A 20,797-nucleotide genomic window follows, 5' to 3' on the forward strand; every position below is an offset into this window, starting at 1 on the left:
AATGTGAATAAGGTGATACTCAATTATTGTATGAAATTGAATAAAACAACATTATACTTGCAGTTAATAGATTTCGGGTTTGAACATGACATTTATAGAGATATTTTAACGTTCATTATTAAATGGAGCGTTTTTCAAACAGATTGTTTGTATTACCCTAAATCAATTAATAAATAAAGAAAAGATGAAAAGACCATCCTACAAAACTTTTCATCTTTCTTTTTCCATCATGATAGAGTGAATGCCAACGAAAAATATAAAAAACCAAAACCACAACCAATAGATAGGAAAAAGATAAAAATACTAATCCTCAACCATATTTCTTTTATCACATTCTGCAAAAATTCACTGCATTCAAGAACAACGTAATGGTTCTCCCCCCCCCCCCCCCCGGAAAAAAAAAAACTTGATCCGTCTCAGAATCCAACTTATGTTAAAACCCTTTTAAGTCACTGCTACTACTGCAACATCATTATGAATTTGCAGTCGATGTACGCATGCATGGAGAACGATTATCCAACTCTCATTTCTCTTAACGTAACATGCACAACGGAACACGACTATAGACCTAGAAAACCTAAAGAAACGAGCACACGTGACACATATTATCGTATTCGATACTCGTATGAACCTGAGAATATAGCTTAAGAAGAAGCTGGAGTTCTTTCTACGGAAGCCTTTGTTGGATATTGTTCTTTGAATCCCAGCATCTTATTTATCGCACTGATATAAGCTTTGACACTGGAAACAACTATATCCATTCCTGCCCCAGTTCCACTGTCAACAAAGCAGAAGAGATTTCAATGCAGGTGAAAAAGCTTAAAAAGGCAATGGAAACGAATGCAAGATGATTCCGTACCTAAATGTTCGATGAACAAGTTCACCAGTCGATGCATGTGTAGAAACGTGACTTTTTTCAGCACGGATCAGAACACGGGTTGAGGCTATAGCATCAATGCCTTCCGTAACGGCATTCATTGAATACTCAAGAAGGGAAACTGGTTCCTGCAATTGAAGGGAAAATAATGAAGAATTGATCCACAATCTCACCAAAAAATATGTTAGTAAATAGCATTAATTATGATAAAATCTGAAATCTTTGGACAAATTCTGAGTACCCTCCATAACAAATAATAAAAAGTGCACTGATTTCTAACACCGAACCTTTATAATGAGATCAACAGCTTTATAAGCTGAATCTACGGGTCCAGTTCCGACCGAGCAGGCAACATGCTCTTTCCATCAGCATCAATGAGTTTAACTGTAGCGGTAGAAAGACCAAGTTCCACAAGTAACCTGCAAGTTATGTTTCCGTTGAAATTTAAGGCGGCCAGGTGAAGGTGGTTGTTAAAAGACAGTTACAAGGGTTGCTGCTATCCCTAGTACTACAATCCCACCTCATAGACCCATATTCTATGTAGCTTTTGCCCTTCATTTTCTTGAGTGTCCCCGGACACTCGTGTCTGAAAAATGGGTACGAGGATATGATCATACCCATCTCACACATACTCGTATTCAATAATCGCATCCAAATAACATAGTCGGATTGTGGTTCTTTAATTATAGCTTTGGTTTGCAAATAAAATTGCCAAAACAACGGACCCAAATTGCTGTGTAAAATAGAAAAGATGGGCATCAAGAAGAAAAAAAAGAGAGAGGGGATTGATAGGGTAAAGGAGATACCAACAAAAATGAATAAAAAGAAAAGAATCTACTAACTTTAAAGTTGGGTTGTGAACTGTATGTAACATGGACTCGGGTGCATGGTCGGATACAGGTTTAGTTTCTTTAAAGTATCTTAGTGTACGTTCTTTGAAGTACTCGTTGAGATATGACAAGTCAAGCAATAAAGTGTGAAAAGAAAAGAAATTGTAGGTGGGGTATGAGGACATTACTAAACTTTGAAATAAAAATTAATTTGGTTTTGCGTATATGGAACACAACAACAGCAACAATGCTTTACAGAGTATTGCAACCAAAAATGATAAAAAAAAATTGATGTATGACTCAAAGGTGTGTGCTATAAAATGTGTAGGCAGCGCACTCAATACAACATTCCTATAACCATTGTTTGAAAATTCTAGTTACCTGTAGATCAAGAAGCTTCCACACAAATTCTGGTTGAAAAACTTCATCCGAAACCAATGCTATTAGATCAGCGTCAGTGACTCTCTCTGGAAAAACCAGTAAATAATATAAACATAGATCAGATGCTCTTGAGTTTTCTGACACAGTTACTTTTCCTTTAGGAATCAGGATATCATAGAAACAACTCAACCAAAACAACAAAGAACTTATAAACACTACAAAGCCAGGCATTCATAATCATCAAAGATATTAAAAGTATATTTCCAAATTGTACTCATTCAGATCGAAATATTATAACACTTATTGTAAGAAGACCTAAAGGGAAAGAGATCCAAGAGATAATTGAAGAATATTTTTACCTTCTTTTGTTCAGCTACTCCTTTGAAGCTCCAGAATATGTTCCCAAGCTGAACATCATCAAGCTCATAACCAAGCTGAGGATAACAGTAAGAAGTAATCGAATAAAGCAAAGAGAACTTATTCATCGTTAAACTTGCATAATAGCACCATACCTCTTTCAACCGGTCTCTGAGAGCGTGGCGTCCACTTCACCGGAGAAGAAAAAGAAATACAAAAGAAGTCATAAGTTCTGTAACAACTGAATTTGTAAAAATGAACATGAAATAGGGAGATACCAACAAGCTGAACCTATGAAATTTAGTAAGGTTAGTTTTTATCTATAGCTTTCGGCTCAGGTTTTATAGCCCAAAAAAACCCCATTAACGCATCCACAAAAGAAGATACAAAAAATGAACCAGCATCATCCTAGTGTGAGCAAACATGTTAAAAATCTTGGTCCAACTCTTTATCTGCCCTAATAAGTTGAACACCTCAAAATGGATTAGACATACTACGCTTCCAGTATAATGAAAAATTTAAGGACTTACGAGCAGTACTCAACATGTAATCATGTCCAACATTCATATCCAACTCCAAGTAACAGAGCACCATGGAAATTGATTCATCAAATTGGAAAAAGTAAAAATTCTACATATTTACACCCAAAGAAACTTGCCAGAAATTCTAATAAATGGACTGATAACTTGTCCAGCTGTTCTAGTAGATGGTAAACAGCAGTCCATTTTTATTTTTTGCAAGAATTTTTTGGTGCCTAGCAACTCAGGTGATATTACCACTTTTGTTTCCCCTTGCCTCCCTTGACATCATCCAACAGTCTCTTTCATATGAACATATCACCACCGCACTATTGCAGCGATTCCAACAGCCCCAAATAATAATAATAAACAAAAAAGGTTAAATACTCATGAACATTGGATATAAGATATTTTCACAAAGCTAAATACAGAATTCTTTGTAATGGTAACAAATATGCTGCTTCTTATGTTAAATTTTCAAATATTTCTGTAAGACATTGTGACGTTGCATCCCCCGTACAAAATAAATAGCATTTGGCTTTTTGTTAGCATTGTACCACAACATGATAATGACAAAGTGGGGCTAGAATAATAAATTTGTGGTGATTTATACCAGCAGCACATTTTATTAGACATTGGATTCTGATTTATTAAACCTATAGTTGACACGATATAGAAGACTGTCTAGCTTCTCTTTGTCATGATTGTTTCTCTCGTCAGATTAACATGAAACCGATATTGGTGCACAATCAACAATAAAGAATTTGCATATATAAATACATAAACAATTAAAGTATTAACATGAGATCGAATATTGGTGCACAATCAACAATAAAGAATTTGAATATATAAACACACATAACAATTACTGGAGAAAAAGTAAAACAAGTAAATTGACATGTTAAATAAAGATTGCTGCTCAAAGGGACAAAGTAATGGAAAATATAGTCTGGCTGCATACAGGCATGACTTTGTATTATCATCTATTGGTAGCAACCTAAGCACTCTCCATGCGACATCATGTAAGCATGTTTTTGGAAGAGTTCTATAAAATAATCTCCAAAAATTTTCTCGCTTATACTAGAGTAGATAGAATTCAACGTTCAAAAATCAGTTGTTTTTCAAGTATGATGAGAAATAAACTTCTATCATCAATCAAGAAAATAACCAGAAACTTGATTAGAGGTTGACATATATACGTGATCAAACAATAGAAACCCAACCTGGTGAATACCACTTTCATGAGCAAAAGCATTGGCTCCGACAATGGCCTTATGCGGCTGAACATGTAAACCAGTGTATTCTTCTACCTAAACAAGCATTTCAAGTCAATACAACTCCAGAAATAATTAATTCAAGATAAGCAATTCAGTTATTGAAGTTGACAAAAGAACCATTTTGCTTGCCATCACAATGTGTCGAGTATTGATTCCTGTATAAAGGCCTCCTAACACATGCTCACCACGACATTTTAAGGCCATCACAACCTATTTAAGAAAAAGTAAAAAAGTTCAACTGAGTCACACAGTAAAACAAACTGCTAGTTGTACGATTGTATAGACTTACCTAGTAGTTTAGATTAATTCTAATTCTAATCGTAATTATTAGCATATTGTATTAGAATAAAATACTATAAGGAAGTCTAATACTAGTAGGAAATTACTCCATAAATTTTATATAAATACGCTTGTACTCACCAGATTTATCATGCAATCAAGAAGAATTATCTTTCTATATTTTCTAGTTTTCTCTGTAACTATATAATAAGAAAAAGTAAAAGTTCAATTGAGTCAAAACAGTAAAACAAACTACAGATCATAAAATATTACAGGAACCATTAGTGGAGGTGCAAAGGTCAACCGCAACCAAATAATAGTTCTTACCATGAAATTCAACACTAAAAATGCACTGACATTGTAGAACTATCTAACCAAGATCATCAAAAACAATTATCTAACAACAATACAATGGATATCAAGGACAATGACACATCAAAAAAGTAAAAAAAGAATCGGACGATAAAAACATGGTCACAACACCATTGGACACACCTGGACATGTGATTTTTTCATCTGTTAGTACCTGAAACATTCCAACTACATAATCATTCCAATACAGTAAACTCAAAAGCTAACCTCTTCCATGGAGCATTTCCAGCTCTTTCCCCAATGCCATTGATTGTTACTTCCACTTGCCTTGCACCGGCACAACTCCCTAATTCATAAGAGCAAAGATGTAAATGCAAACCAGTACGTCTGATCTCACTGTGCAAAGTAAAGCAGTGGCCTACCGCTATAGTGTTGGCAGTAGACAGCCCAAGGTCATTTTGGCAATGTGTTGAAATAATACATTTCAAATTCCTGGGGTATTGGCTTTTATATCAGCAATCAATTGTCCAAACTCACTAGGCATAGTTATGCCAACAGTATCAGGTATGTTGAGAGTTGTCGCTCCAGCCTTGATTACTTCACCCAAAATCTCATACAGAAACTCTCGGTCAGATCTGGTACCAACTCAAAGAAACAACACTATCATGTCAATGAAATGAAAAAAATCCTTTCATATTTATCCCAAAAGCAGCATACAGAAGATTCATACACTGATGCTACTGCAAAATAGTAATTATTTAAAGCCCTGGAAATAATTTTTCCATTGCATGCATAAACAAGCATGCACCTTTTGCAGCATTATCTGAACAAGCCTAGGGGTGCAATCAAGCTGAGCTCAACCTGTCAAAAGCTCAAGCTCAAGCTCGACTCAAAACTTGAGGCGCTAAGCTCAACTAGATTTGATTGAGTTGCACTTTCTAACACTTTAACTCCATTCAACTTAAATATCAAATTGCTTGAAATTTCTCGATTAAACTTTATTAGGCTCCATTAGTAAAAGAAATATAAGCTCAATTCCCATGCCCAACTTCAAGCTCAATTACTTGGACTAGAATTCAAGCTTGAATTCAATTTGAAAAATTTTAAAACTAGTAATATATAAACGCAACTAGGTTCACAAATTACTTGAAGTAAACATTAGGATACTTGAATTTGGCTCACTCAAGCTGCTCGAGCTTGACTCGCAAATAACAGAACCAAATTCAAGGTATCTTCTTAATCCGAGTAGAATCCAAGCAGATTGCAAGGAGAGGGACACCACTAATCAAGCTTATAGCTTTCACCAAAATGATTTTAAAATTTAATCAAGGAAAAAATTTCAAACCATAATTTAATTCCCTTTCTTCGGTTTTAACATTTAATCTTCTCACTTCCTCTAAACTAATAAAAAAAACCTCGCATTCTTCAAAACAAGTAATCATTGAATATGATTTATCTTAGAACAACCCCTGTCAAGAAAATAAAAGAGAAAATTTGGATAGACTCAAACCTGCCAGCGTCTTCCGGGCTTTACTCTTCTTCAACTTATACTCCAAATGAATCCCACTCGTCGCAATAAACGTATGAATCCTAGGTCTTTTGGCATACTTAACCGCCCAAGCTGTCTTGATGTCCTTCTCATTACACCTAGAAAGCCCACAAATAACAGGCACGTACCCACTCTCATCGACGCATTTCCAACCTCTTAGCAATAGTCTTAACAGCTTCAAAATCGTCTTTTGAGGCGGCCGGGAACCCAGCTTCAATTATATCGACACCGAGCTTCGAGAGCTGGCGAGCAATGTCGAGTTTTTCCTTGGAAGTCAAGGTGGCGCCGGGGGACTGTTCGCCGTCGCGGAGGGTGGTGTCGAAGACGCGGACGTATTTGGGATCGGGAATATGGTTGGGGATGTAAGGAGGGCGGCGGTGAGGGGCGGGAGGGTTAGGGTTTAGAGAGGAGGAAACGAAGAGGGTTTTGGGGAATGGTTTGGAAGGGAATGAGGGAAAATGAAGGGTGGATTGGAAGAAGAGGGAGTGAGGGAAGTGGATCGAGGGTGAAGACAGGATTTGAGAGAGGAGAAGGCAAGGGAAAAACTTGGATGAGGAAATGATAGAGGATGCCATTGATGAGGGGAGAAAGGAAGCGCAGTCAGAACAGTTGTTTTACTTGGCGATGTTCATCAAGTGATCATCTTATACCACCTCCCAAATCTGTGGGACCACATTCCAAAATTATAATAAATTAATTTTGGGAAAATTAATTAGTTTTGGAGTGCGACATGAATATAAAGTTTTTATAATGGGATCCAATTTATCAAATATTCTCGATAATAAAAAAATTATTTTCTTTAAATATTTTAAATTTAATCAATTAATGCATTTTAAGATGTGTCTTGTCAATAATTTAAAGAAAATCTAAATAGATATTATCTAAAAAATTATTGATTTACATGATTTAATATGGACAATGTAATATTTCAGTTTCCAATTGAAAATATTTTCGCATCCACTAAAAGTATCTTTTAACGTTTTAACTTGAAATTATTTGATTTACATAATTTAGTGTGAACAGTATAGTATTTCTGTTTCAACCGAAAAATATTACTATGCTCGCTGCAGAAAGTTACAAAATTAATAATAATTTCAGTTACAACTTATAATTTATCAATTGAATAAAACTTACAACTAGCGGTATTTTTAACGTTTTAACTTGATAACTATCTGGTTTACATAATTTAGAATGGACAACATAGTATTTTTAGTTTCAACCAAAAAATATGACCTTGTCCATTATAAAAAGTTACAATTTGGTAATTATTCTGTTACAACCTTGCTCTTGCTTCCAATAAAAAGAATGTCCAAATAGGTACGAAGGACAAGAAAGATGATACACATCGGAAAGCACGAAAGAAGGGTTTTTTTTCCCTCTTAATTTGATATCCAACTTAAGTATTCAAGAACCAACTCAAGTGTTTATGTTTAATAAATATATTTAAAATATTTAAAATAAGCTTATATTATTAAATCATCTTAAAAATAAGTTAAATTATTAGTACATACATTTTTGGTTTAATAAAAAATTAATGATTAATAATTAAATTTAAAAAAATACAATGACTAAAGTAAAATATGATAGTAATTGGATGGCTAAATAAGTTAATATATCCTATTATATTATATTATATTATACATAAATATATATATATGTCGTTAATGTAAAAACGCAACCGGTCTATATAGTTGGGTAATCTGCATAGAATTGTAGACTCGTTCAAATGTTGAAAATGATTTGCTTGACAAGTTAATTCCAGCAGTTTTTGCAGTTAACTTGTTTGAAAATTGCCTCAATGGATTACCCTTCTTTTTTTCCATTTCACTCTTATTTAGTTATTTTATAGTTCAGTTATGCAGAATTAACAAAAATCTTAATCTGGGAATTTCTCTTTGTTTCTTTAGATGCTGCTAATTGGTGAACTTGGGAGCCTGTAATTTTTTTAAATAAAGAAATGAGTTTCTGGCTTTTGTGTGGAAAAGGTGAAGTCTTTGGCTTTTCATGTGGGTTGAGGAAAGGATTTAATTATCAGCAGAGTTTCAGTTTAGTTAATGTCAAGTTCAAATGGGTTAAAGTTAAAGCCTTAGATGCTGTTATTGACGGTGAAAGAGACTTGAGAGCTGCCTGCAATCTTGTCTCCATCCTTTCCTCTTTCTCCAAATGGCTGTCTCCCCATTTACCATCTTTCCCGACATCGCGGTCAATTGGGCTTTCCCCATGATCTTAAGCTATCCACATTTATCAGGAGATGTCCCACCATTTTTCATGAATCTTATGTGTTTGACAGTGCTAGCACTTGTGTTCCCTGCTTCGAGTTGACCCTTGAAGCCTTAAATCTTCACTATGAAGAACTTGATATTATCCGGGAAAATGCGATGGATTTGATTAACAGGCTTCGCAAACTGCTGATGCTCTCTAAGGATAGGACCCTTCCTTTACAGACTATTGACCAACTGAAATGGGATCTGGGATTGCCTTACGATTACTGCGATAGCTTGATCCCGAATTATACTTATATGTTTTCTTTGTTTCGCCTTCCTGGTGATCGCATTGGTTTGAAGCTTTTATCATGGGATGATACACTTGCTGTCTCCCAATTAGAGAAGAATGTTTCCCTGCAAACAGAAGATGATTTGAAAAATAGTTGTTTAGCCTTTCCCATGCGGTTCACTAGGGGTTTTTGGACTAAAGAGAAAGTGCATGGAAATGGTTAAGAGAATGGCAGACACTACCATATACTTCACCTTATCGCTGATGCCTCTCACTTGGATCCACGTACCAATGTGTCGGAGAAGATAATTGTGAGCGTGTTTCATGAGCTTCTTCACCTTACCATACGAAAGAAAACATTGCATCAGAATGTGAGTAATCTACAGAAACCATTGTCACTACCTCAGAAGTTCAAATACTACAAAAAAATAAAATTTCTATGCCCATCGTATTAAAAAAATGGGAGAGAAAGTAAGAGAGAGAGAGAGAAGTCGAAAAGTCACTCTTCCTCTGGTGAGGTAAGGACAACTTTTGAAGATAATCTGAGCCGAAAAGTGTCAAGGAGTGCGTTAAGGGAGCTTTTTCAGTATCATGGGTCGGTTATCAGAATCTTCATCCCGAGAGTTTTGAAAAAACCAAAATACAAAGCCTCTACTTTTGCCTTTGTTCAGTTTACTAATGAGAAGAGTCTGATGAATGCTATCGCGGAAGTTAGCGGATCATTGATTGATGGGACGAAAGTATCAGTAGGGGTGGCGAAGTACCAAAAACCTCGAAGAGGTACAACAATATCAGGTATAATTCAGTCAGAAAAGAAACAATTATATGAAAATGAAAAAGAGAAAAAACATGGTCGGAAATGAGACCCCGAGAAGTATAAGAGATGATAGGTCTTACAAAGAAGCTTTGGTTTAGAATAAGAGGTTGAGGGCAAACCATGATTCGTGGGAGAACAGAGGGGGGACTTCAAAAGCTAAAACAAGAAAAATGAATTTATGGGAGATGCATTTTTCTGCGAAAGAGATGGATTGGATGAAGTGCTAATTGACGGGGGTCATTAAGGCATCCGTTGAGTTGGAACTGGTTCAAAAGGCTTTGCACAATGATGGTATTGATGTGAAGTTGGTAAGCTAGGGTTATGCATGGAACTCCTATATTATCACTTTTCAGTCGATTGAAGCATTATCGGAGACATGGAATAGCAAGAAAGATGAATTGTCTTTCTGGTTTGATTGGGTGGCACGTCTTCTTGATGAAAACAGAATTCCAGTGGTGTACTTGTAGACACCCGTTTTTGTTCAGGTCTAAAAAATATTATTATTATTATTAATTACTTTAATTATATTTTTGCAGGCTTAATTTGAAGCTCGATTACAAGCAAGCCCAGCAACCCAGATTACAAAGCCCCAAGGCATAACCCAATCAGCAAGCCCAATACCTGATCCAACAGCCCAACAAGAAACCAACCGACCCGAACCAGCCCAGTACTCGACCCAGACCCACTAGGGTTCTCATTTTCAGCTCTAGTCGCTCCAATCTTTAGCCGTTGGATCTGACTGAGATCCAACGGCCCGTAAGTGTCCAAATTAGGGTTTTACCCTAATGGATATCGTTCATCCGCCGCTCAAGCCGAGCTTCACCCTCACTGCCACCATCGTCGGAGTCTATCTGAATAAATCCATCAATCAGTGACAGAAACTACTATCCATTAGTCAAAACAATTCATCAACAGTAAAAATGACAGAAAATAAATCAAAACAAATCCAAGATATCTAAGGAAATCTAACCTCTGATATAACCTTATCTCCTCTATGCAGTAAAAGTCAATCAAAAAAATATCAACATGCAAACACAAAACCAGAGGAGAGAGGGAGCATTCGGGGGGAGTTTTTGAAAAAGAAAAAGAAGAGAAAGAAAGAAAGAATAGAGAGGATTTCAAACAAAAAAAGAGCGAAAAACCAGGAAAAAAAGAGCGAAAAACATTCAAACCAAAAGGAAGAAACCGAAAGAAAAAAGAGAGATATTTTACCTTAGTGCGAGAAGCCAGAATCCCAAAGGTCGTCAAAAACTTTGAATATCCGAAAGGTAAAGCTTAGATCTGGGGTTCTAGAGGCATTTTAGGCTATAATGGGCTAGTATTTGTGTTGAGGGCAATGAGAGGGATGTTTCTAGGTTTTTTTTCCCTCTCCAGCCACTAGAGATGGCAAACGGGTGGGTCGGGTGCAGATACCACCTCCCCTATCCCCATACCCACCTAATATTTTCAAATCCATCACTCGCCCACCACCCATGATGGGTAACATTTTTCAAATCCATACCCACCCACGCGGATACATTCTTAAATCCATCCCCACACCCACTACCCAACTGGAGACGTACCCGGCTAGACTCTCCTGACAGCAACCTTAAGTTATACATAAGCAACAAACATAAAACAAACATTTCCATTAAAAAGCATAATAAAATAAACCAAGGATTATCTAAGTTAAGTGTTAACATAGATCTTAAAGTACATAAAACACCATAATAAAAAAATAATTAAAGTCTAAAACATAAATGACAATCACATAATATTTTTGTTCTTTAGCACAACATTCTCAAATTTCAGGCAATACTTGTGACATTTGTTACTCAAGTATTACAATCATCATTCTCTATTTCCTCCAATTGAGAGCACTTCAATTTAAATTCACTACTACCTACATATATAATAGAAGACAAAACTAATATAAGTTAGTAACTAAACTTTAAGAAGATAATTAAACACAATTTAACAACTATCATAGACTAAATAATAATATACCTTTAATATCGGCCCAAAACTAAAATAAGTTAGTAACTAAGCTTTAATAAGATAATTAAGCACAATTTAACAATATTAAAATTTATAAATTAGTCTCTAAAATTATACCTAAATTCATAATAGTCCAAAATTTAATGGGTATTTAGTGAGTGGGCAGATGTGAGGTAGGCGGTTGCGGAGCGAGTAAGGTCTTAAACTCATTACCCGCGTACTACCCGCGACGGGTACCATTTTCTAAATCCACACCCGCCCACTATCCACTAAAGTTATACCCATCCCTGTCCCAATTTGAGCGAGTACGGTAAAATCCACGAAATTATACCCGTTTGATATCCCTATCGGACACCGTGAGTCGATGGCGGCGGTGAACCCTTTCTTCCCCGACGAAGGGGAAGTTGAGAGAGCTCTCTCTCTCCCTCTATTTTCTGGAATGGAGAAGGAAATAAAAGGGGGTGAGAAGAAAAGCCTGTTTTTGGGCTTATATCATCCGACCGAAACAGTGTCGTTTGGGTGGGGCCATTCCTGTGTTTTCATATTAGGGGTAAATAGCATTGTAGGTCCCTTTAGCTCTGTAATCTTACTTTTCGGACCATTTAATGAGTTTTCCTTTATTTTACTTCGAGCACTAATGTTTCATTATTTGTATTTTAGTCATGTTCTTACTTATTCTGTTATTATTGTCAATGTTTGACTTTGGTCATGAGATTTGTAATTATTTCAGTTTAGTCATTGTGTTGTATATTGTTATATTTAGGTTTAATTATTATTTACTCCTTTATGTTTCTGGTTTAGTTTATTTTAGTCTGTAAACATTATTTTTGGGTTATTTTCATTTCTAGTACCTATATTATTTACTGTTTTTTTATTGTGGATCTGGTTTGTTTATATATGTTGTTAAGTCCTTTAAGTTTCTGTTAGTTTTATTTTGGTCCCTTAAATCATTGAATGAACTTATTTTTTATCGTTTGTATTTTAATCTGTAATGTTTTCTAGTTTGTATTCTAGTCCCTTATATTGAATATATATTTTACATATAGTGTAATTATTTGTATTATATGTAAAAAAATATTATTGGCTCTATTTATTGTATATGTTTTATTCCACTGAATTCCATTCGTGTTTGTTTCCATTGTATTTTTTATCTAAATGTTATTCCCATTTTTTCAAGAACATTGTATGCGTAGAATGAGCGTGAAAAACATCACTTGGTCGAAGTGGTACGATCTGATACGATATTTTAATGACATGGAAACTTAAAATAAATCTTGTTTATTTTACTAATTAAATCTTTTTTATTCAAATAATTCAATGCATTTTTCGGTAATTTATTCTATACAAATGTCGATTTTACATTTATTTTCGATTCTTATTTTTTAAAATCGATGAGGAAGGGAATATTCTTTTACTGATAAGAAATAGGCAAGATAGTTTTATCGATAGAGGATTGCTAATTTCGAGATTTCTTTTCGAGTTAAAGAATTTTCCCTAACAATATAAATAATTCGAAGCAACTCAATAAATAGATCATATTTTAACTTTATATTTGATTCATGATTTCCATCATTACGACAACGTGTAAGCGATCAAGTACTAATTTTTGGGCGCTGTAGGGGTGCTTATCATTCCCCGTGTGTAACCGACTCCCGAATCCGTTAAATTAAATCTTTGGTGATGCAGGCCAAAGTTTTATCTTGAAAACGATTTTCCTTAAAATTGTTTTAAAAGATGTTTTTCGGTATTCGACCTACCTATCCCAAAGGTCAATGGAGACTCCTTCCAATTTCAATTTAATTCAAATTAATTCAAAACCACCAATTTTTGAAAATAAAAGTCATAATTGTTTTTTAAAATAATATTTAATAATTTTTTTCAAAAAAATGGTTATGACAGTACTATTTGGTTGAATTGTATGGAGTTCCATTATTATTGGTGGAAGTTTTTTTTACAGATGTTAGCTGAAAGATGGGGATTGCTGGTAGACATCTTGGAGTCAACAAGGAATAAAGAAGACATGTCGGTAGCAAGGTTGATGGTTAGAGTGGCAAGCCCTTTCGAGGTTTCAAAGACGATCACGATAGGGTCATATGGAAGATCTTTTAAAGTCAGAATTAGAATGGGTTCGGTTTTTCAGAAGTCGAGTTATCTTTGGGAGAAAGAATCAGATGGGATTTCAGAGGATCAATGGATAGAGGATTCGTCAGAGGAGGACCAAGATGGTGGGAGGCTGACAGCGCTGGATGAGGGAGACGGACAGTCGAATTATGAGTCCCGAAATAGGGTAGCCTCGTACCTTGTATATGGAATGACAGATGACACTTTAAATGAGAGGTTGAGACAATAATCATTATTGTTGGGTAGTGATAATGAGATCATTAATGAAGGGGGCAGATTGCCTCAAGCATAGATGAGTTTTAATAGGGGATTATGCGGGTCTGGGTTAAGAGGAAATATGAACTTATCATTTAATGAGCATACCCAATCAGATGAAATGAGTGAGCCCAAATCGCCTATTTTCAGAATCTATCCTTCAAGGCCAGCGATTAATATAACTCAAGGTGAGTTTAAAAATGAGGTTGGAAAACAGACCCAAATTTCATTGGATATCGAGGGGGATGGGTTTAGTGGAATTGAGGAGATAGAGATATTACCCAAAAACGGTGGAAAAGGTGGGTTAAAAGTAAGTAGTGGGTTAATTGAGAAGGGGTGGTTCAGAATGAGAAAATCAGATTTTGCAAACTAAGGATTGTAGTCAGAGAAGGTCTCCACACCTTTTTTATTGTAATACTTTGGTAAAAAGTGAAGTGGATGGAAGGGTCAAGAAGAGGTTGTTCGAAAGAGTATACCATAGGTCAGGGGAAAAAATATAGATGTAGATCGGAGGCATGAGGAATTAAGTGACACCTGAGAGGTAAGCAAATTGATGGGTATATCATTTAGGGGTGGGAAAAAAGAGTTTGAAAGGAAATTTGAAGATTTGGGAAAAAACAAGGTTGTGGAAGATGTCAATTGAGTTCCCATCTTTGCAAGAAGTGTATGCACCATTTTAATGTCATGTTTTTAATGTGTATCTTGGAATATCATGGGCCTGGGGAGAAAAGAGAAGATAAGAGCAGTGATGAATTTGATTTTAAGGAGGTAGTCAGTTGTTGTGTTTCTGTAGGAGACAGAATTAGGATTTGAATTAGGTGTTACTAAGGAAGTTGGGTGGAAGAAAATTAGAAGGCTTGGTCTCGTCCCCTTCAGAAGGGGCAGCTGGAGGTTTAGTTAGTTTTTGGGATGGAAATTGGTTCGAGATGGAGCAACAATTTATTTTCAGAAGGTTCATAGTAATGAAGGGAAAAATTAAGGAAAATGAAGAGGAATGTTGTTTTGTTAATGTGTACGGTCCTGCATTTGAATCAGAAAAAAAGAGTTTTTTTAATAACTTCTAATATTCTTAGAACAAATGAAATGTTCTTTATGTGTGTGGGGGGAGACTTTAACTCATATTTTTCCTTGGGGGAGAAGTAAGGGAAATGACTGAATATACATTTAAATACACTGTTATGAGATTTTTTTTCAGGCTAAGTTAACAGATCTTCCTTTATTTGAAGGGAATTTTACGTGGTGCAACAATAGGGATTCCCCCACTTTTGTCAGACTCAACCGGTTTTTAGTGAATTCTAGATTATTGAGCATTTATCCATATGTTTTTAAAATTCTTCTCCCAAAATCATTATCAGATCATAATGTCATACTACTAGAAAGGAGTACGGTTAATTGGGGTCTGAACCCGTTTAAGTTTTTTAACTATTTGATGGAAGAAAAAGGTTTTCAGGAAATGATGGAATTAGCATTGGAAAAGATGAAAAAAGATAAAATGAGAAGAGGAATTGAAAACATGTTGAATGAATCAAAGAGAGTAATTAGAAGTTGGACAAATAATAGACATCTCTTGATTCCGGGAAGGATTTTAGAGCTAGAGAAATCTATTTTTGACATGGAGTAAGATATACAATAGGGGTTAAATTCAATATCGTGGGATGCTATTGTGAAGGCAAAGAAGGAATTGTGGGATTTGTACAAAAAAGAGGAATTAATTTGGTTCCAAAAGTCACATGAGAAGTGGATTACAGATAGGGATTGAAATTCCAAATATTTTCATTAGTGTGCATCGAAATAGGGAGAGTAAACGCCTTGAAGGTCCTTAAAGTTAATGGTGAATGGGTCTCTGACCCACATCAGATAAAGTCTAGTGTTTTTAATTTTTTTAAGGAGATTTATAATATGAAGCCAACTGTGGGAGTGGACATCGAGTTTGCCAGATTATCGGAAGCGCAAAGTTCTATGGTGGAAAAAAAATTTACTAAGGAGGAAATTTGGGAAGCAATTGCATCCTGTGATAGCAACAAGGCGCTTGGAGCGGATAGACTAAATATGGGTTTTTAAGAGATTATGATCGGTTCTGAAGTATGTGATCCTAACGTTTTTATCTTATTTTTATTCAAGGAAAATATGGGACAAAGGAGTGAATCATTCATTTATATCATTGATCCCCAAGAAATTAAATCCGAAGAGTTTTGAAGATTATCAACCTATTATTATGGTTGGTGGTCTTTATAAAATTTTGTCAAAGGTTCTCTCAAGAAGATTGAGGACTTGTATTGATACTCTTATAGGACCTGCTCAATTTGCATTTGTACCAGGGAGACATATTTTTGACTGCTCATTTATAGAAATGAGGGGATTAATTTTTGGAGGAAAAAGATTGAAAGTTGTTGCTTTTAAAGTGGATTTTAGAAGAGCTTACGATTCAATAGATTGGTCGATCTTGTTGAAGGTTATAAAATATATGGGTTTTGGGCAGCGGTGGCATTATTGGATTTTAAAATGTTTATCTTCAGCTTTAGTTTCGATCTTGGTTAACGACTCTCCGACTGAAAAATTTAAGATGTCTAGAGGGTTACACCAAGGGTGTTCGTTATCACCACTGTTTTTTAATTTAATGGGTGTGATGTTAAGTTTGATGTTGTCTAAGGCAGTTAAGATGGGCATTTTCAATGGGTTTCAAATCAGCAGTCCGAATAAGGCGTTCCAGTTGTCTCATTTGAAGTTTGTCGATGATCTGTTACTTTTTTGTGGTGCCTCGGAAAGACAGCTGAAGAATATGAAAAGAGTATTGACTATTTTTTAATTGTGTTCGGGGCTTGAACTAAATTTGTCTAAGAGTAGAATTTTCGGTATTAATGTTGATGGATTGTGCATCAAAGTGTGGGTAGATTCGATTGGATGTTAGGAAGGAATCTTTCCAAAGAAGTATATTGGACTTCCCCTTGGTTTTACGAAAATTTCAGTTACTTATTGGGAACCAATAATTCAGAGATGTTACCAAAAATTGACAGGTTGGAAAGAAAATTCTCTTTCTCTTACAGGGAGGGGTTGTGTTGGTGAAGTCTATTTTAAGTGCTTTGCCTATTTATTTTATGTCATTGTTTAGAATGTTGCATAAGGTTCTGAGGAAACTGAATTCTATTATGACAAACTTCTTATGAGGGGGTCATCTAAGAAAAATCGTATCCATTGGGTGAATTGGTAGATTGTGTATAGACTTAAAGTTCAACAGGGTCTGGGTCTCACTGATTTAAACTTTATGAATAGGGCTCTCCTAGGGAAGTGGGCATGGAAGTTTGGTACGAAAAAGGAGTCTTGGTGGAAAAATTTGGTGTGTTGCAAGTATAATTTGGATAATAGATCAATTTTGATGGATAATGTGGTACCCTATAAGTCATCTTGGATTTTGGAGGAGAGTTGTTAATAACTGTTGGGTGAATGATGCTTTTGGTTACTATTTTCAGAATCATTTTCAGTTACGATTAAGAAAGGGAAATGACTTCTTGTTTTGGTTTGAAAAGTGGATTTGCAATGTTCCACATAGATTGAAGTTTCCGAGGCTATTTTCTCTTTCCGTTAATAAAGTAGGAAAAATCTTCGAATTTGGTTTTTTAATACAGGGGGTTGGTGTTGGGTATTCAGTTGCGAAGGAATTTATTAGACTGGGAATTAGAGCAATAAGTGGAGCTTTTGTCGTTATTAAATAATGCTAGTATTTGAAATGATGCGAATGATTAATGTGTGTGGACAGGGAATGGGGAGGGAATTTATTCGATAAAATCATGCGTTAAATTACTATCAGGAGGGTCTTATGGGGGATCTAATTTGGTCGAAGCTGGTTTGGATCGATTATGCTATCCCAAGAGTGGAGGCGTTTATGTGGCAGGTTTTGCATCAAAAACTAGCTATTGAATATGAACTTATCAAGTGTGGTGTTAGTGGGATAGAGAACATTTTATGCCCTCTTTGTGGTTTGCATCAAGAGATGGTTTCTCACCGTTTTTTTCATGTTCTATTGTGTGGGGCTTATAGGTGAGTTTCTTAAGGTTGTAGAACCTATCCACGGTCCTTACAGGGTATCCTAATGTCTTCTTATCTTCTTGGGGAAGCCTAATTCCAAAGTCTATTTTCTGGAATTTTATTTCGGGAGTTGTCTTGTGGTCAGTATGGAAGCGTCAAAATCAAGTGGATTTCGAGAATAAAAGTCTTGATCTTAAACATTAGTTCTTTATTTCTAGATATAGAGTGGTTGCGTGGTTTTCGGTGAAATTTCCTAATTTTTCAGTTCTCTTAGATTGCTTTGTTGGTGAACCGAAGTTGGCTGATTCTAGTAATCCGTCCATGAAGATAAATCTCTCATCAGTCTCGTTGAGTCCCCCACCCTGGGTTTCCTCAAAATTAATGTGAATGGGGCAGTTAGAAGTGATTGAAAAAGCAGTGGAATTGGTGGAATCCTTATAAATGAATAAAGTAAGCTTCTAGGTTTATTTTCGGCATCTAGTGATCCATGTCCGCCTATTTTAGCTGAGTTGAAGGCCATTCAAGCTGGTTTAGCTTTGTTTGTGGGATCAGGGTGGTGTGGTAAGGGTCGGTTAATTATAGAAATTGATTTTGCAATTGCAATCACAACTAGTCAAGGAAATTGTTAGTGTTGTATTGGAGCAAAGTGTTATGATAAGGTTTGTTAAAAGGGTTGTGAATTGAGAGGCTAACAGTTTGGCTAAGTCGAGTATAGGGTAATTGTTTAGTAATTTTTGTTTGGATGATGTGTTTGTTGGGAGGGTTGAGGTTAAGTTGGTGGGTGATGTTTGAAATAGCCTGATATGGTATGAGGTGTAATTTCTTTTTGGAATAATATTTGAGGCACTCTTTTTCTCCTTCCAATGTCTATTGTGTTATTTTTGTATAGCGGCGGTTATGAAAGGAGTTTTTAAGAGACCTTGTTTCTTATAAAAAAAAACTACCTCAGAAGTTAACTATGGTGTTTGAGCGCCATCCAGGCATCTTTTATATTTCCAAGATGTCAGATACTCAAACTGTTGTTTTTAGGGAAGCTTATGACTGTCAACGACTTATTCAGAGACACCCCCTTGTTGATGTTAGGGAAAGATTAGCAAGCATGGTGCGAAAAGGATTTTTGGATCGAAGCAGGGGCTTATACAAGAAAACTGCTGATGTTGGTTGCAAGGACCCATCAAAGATTGTTCGAGGTCATAAAGGTGTTGGAGACGGCTTTGATTCTGAAGTGGACAATTTGTTTTCCGAATACGAATCTGATTACTCAATTCACCACCCTTCCTAAATTAACCAGAGCATCACAATGTGCGTAATCAACTGAAATCATTGGTGCCTGTTGGATTCAAAATCTGTACTACAACAACCGTTGCTGGTCGGAGATGAGACAACCAGGGAGGAGAACAAGGTTGTTATTTTTAAGTCGGAGTCCAGCCTCTTTTCTCAAAAGGACACTTTGCAAAACGCAGTTGGTTCTCTTCTAATAATTTAATCATGATTCATATTTTGAATTTTATAATATTTCCCAGTTTCAATTGATTTTATATTTGTTTAACATATGATTTGGATTAGGAAAATCAATAAACTAAACATTTTCATCATCCACACTTGATATATTTTAAATTTTTAATGGACAACGCACCATTCAAGCTGAATTTGTTTAATCAAGAAAAACTTTATCCATCTGGCTCATAGTTCCCAGTGGTGCAAAACAAATGAAGATGCTTTTCGAAACAGTGTGAGATCTACCTACTCACCTTACAAGAAAAGTGTTGACATTTGATTCCTCATGAGGTAAAACCACCAATTTAGTTGCTCTATTTTTGTCCTTTTTCTGCATTCAGTTTGCTCTAAATCTTTGGGGTTTTGTTAAATTTTGTGTTCCTTTGGAAGAGATAGGGGAGGAGCAATGGAAGAGTATAAACATTCGGGGCATCAACATCCACTGTGTCTGTTGAATGAAATGCAAATCAGCAAACTAAGTGAAAAAGCCGAGTGTTGGATGTGCGCAGAGAAGGCATCGGCTCCATGCTTTGGCCGCGAGGAATGTCATGGCTTTTACCTCCACAAGTCATGTGCCGATGCACCTTCCCAGATTGATCATCCTTTTCATTGCGATCATCCTCTGGTTCTTTTGCAAACACCACCTTATGCATTGAACTCTTACATTTGCGACTTTTGCATTAAGGCTGGTATAAAGTTCCTTTATCATTGCTCTTGTGAATTGATTTTCATATTAAATGTGCTTTATTAACATTTAATATTGCTGAAAAGAATTTGAAAGAGCTTGAACATGTTGAAGATCCATTGATTTCCACTGAAATTGACGGTAAAAAACTTGAAGATGTTAACAAGTGCTTTGGGTGTTGTGAACCATTAGCAAAGTATCCATAATTTTCTCTAGATTGTGGGTTTATCAGGGTTTTAAATAGCGTACGCGGTTACGCTTTCGGTCGTGTCCATTTATCACGGTTGCAATATAACGGATGCTATTGCAATCATTGCGTATATCGCGATCGTTAAAATTTTTTAAATAAAAAAACCTGTTTTTTTTAATTAAAAATAACGGAATAGTTGTCCACTATTGCCGCGATTGGCCGCGATCCGTTAAATTGCGGCCGCGATCCGCCGCTATTGGTGTGATCCCGCTTCACACCGTTATTTTCCGCGATAGTAGTTTCAGACATTGTCGCGACCGCGATATAACGACCGCAATACCCTTAGTCGGCCTCTATTT

General features: G+C 35.8%; 2 pseudogenes; one reads left to right on the forward strand and one right to left on the reverse strand.

The window, feature by feature from the left end:
* Positions 1-257: 257 nt before the first annotated feature.
* LOC120145937 lies at positions 258-6,981 on the reverse strand (annotated as a pseudogene).
* A 1,293-nt stretch (positions 6,982-8,274) lies between these two features.
* Positions 8,275-19,348, forward strand: LOC120146275 (annotated as a pseudogene).
* Positions 19,349-20,797: the final 1,449 nt, after the last annotated feature.

Source organism: Hibiscus syriacus, unplaced genomic scaffold, assembly GCF_006381635.1.
Source record: "Hibiscus syriacus cultivar Baekdansim isolate YM2019G1 unplaced genomic scaffold, ASM638163v2 tig00002511_pilon, whole genome shotgun sequence".
Lineage (NCBI taxonomy): Eukaryota > Viridiplantae > Streptophyta > Magnoliopsida > Malvales > Malvaceae > Hibiscus > Hibiscus syriacus.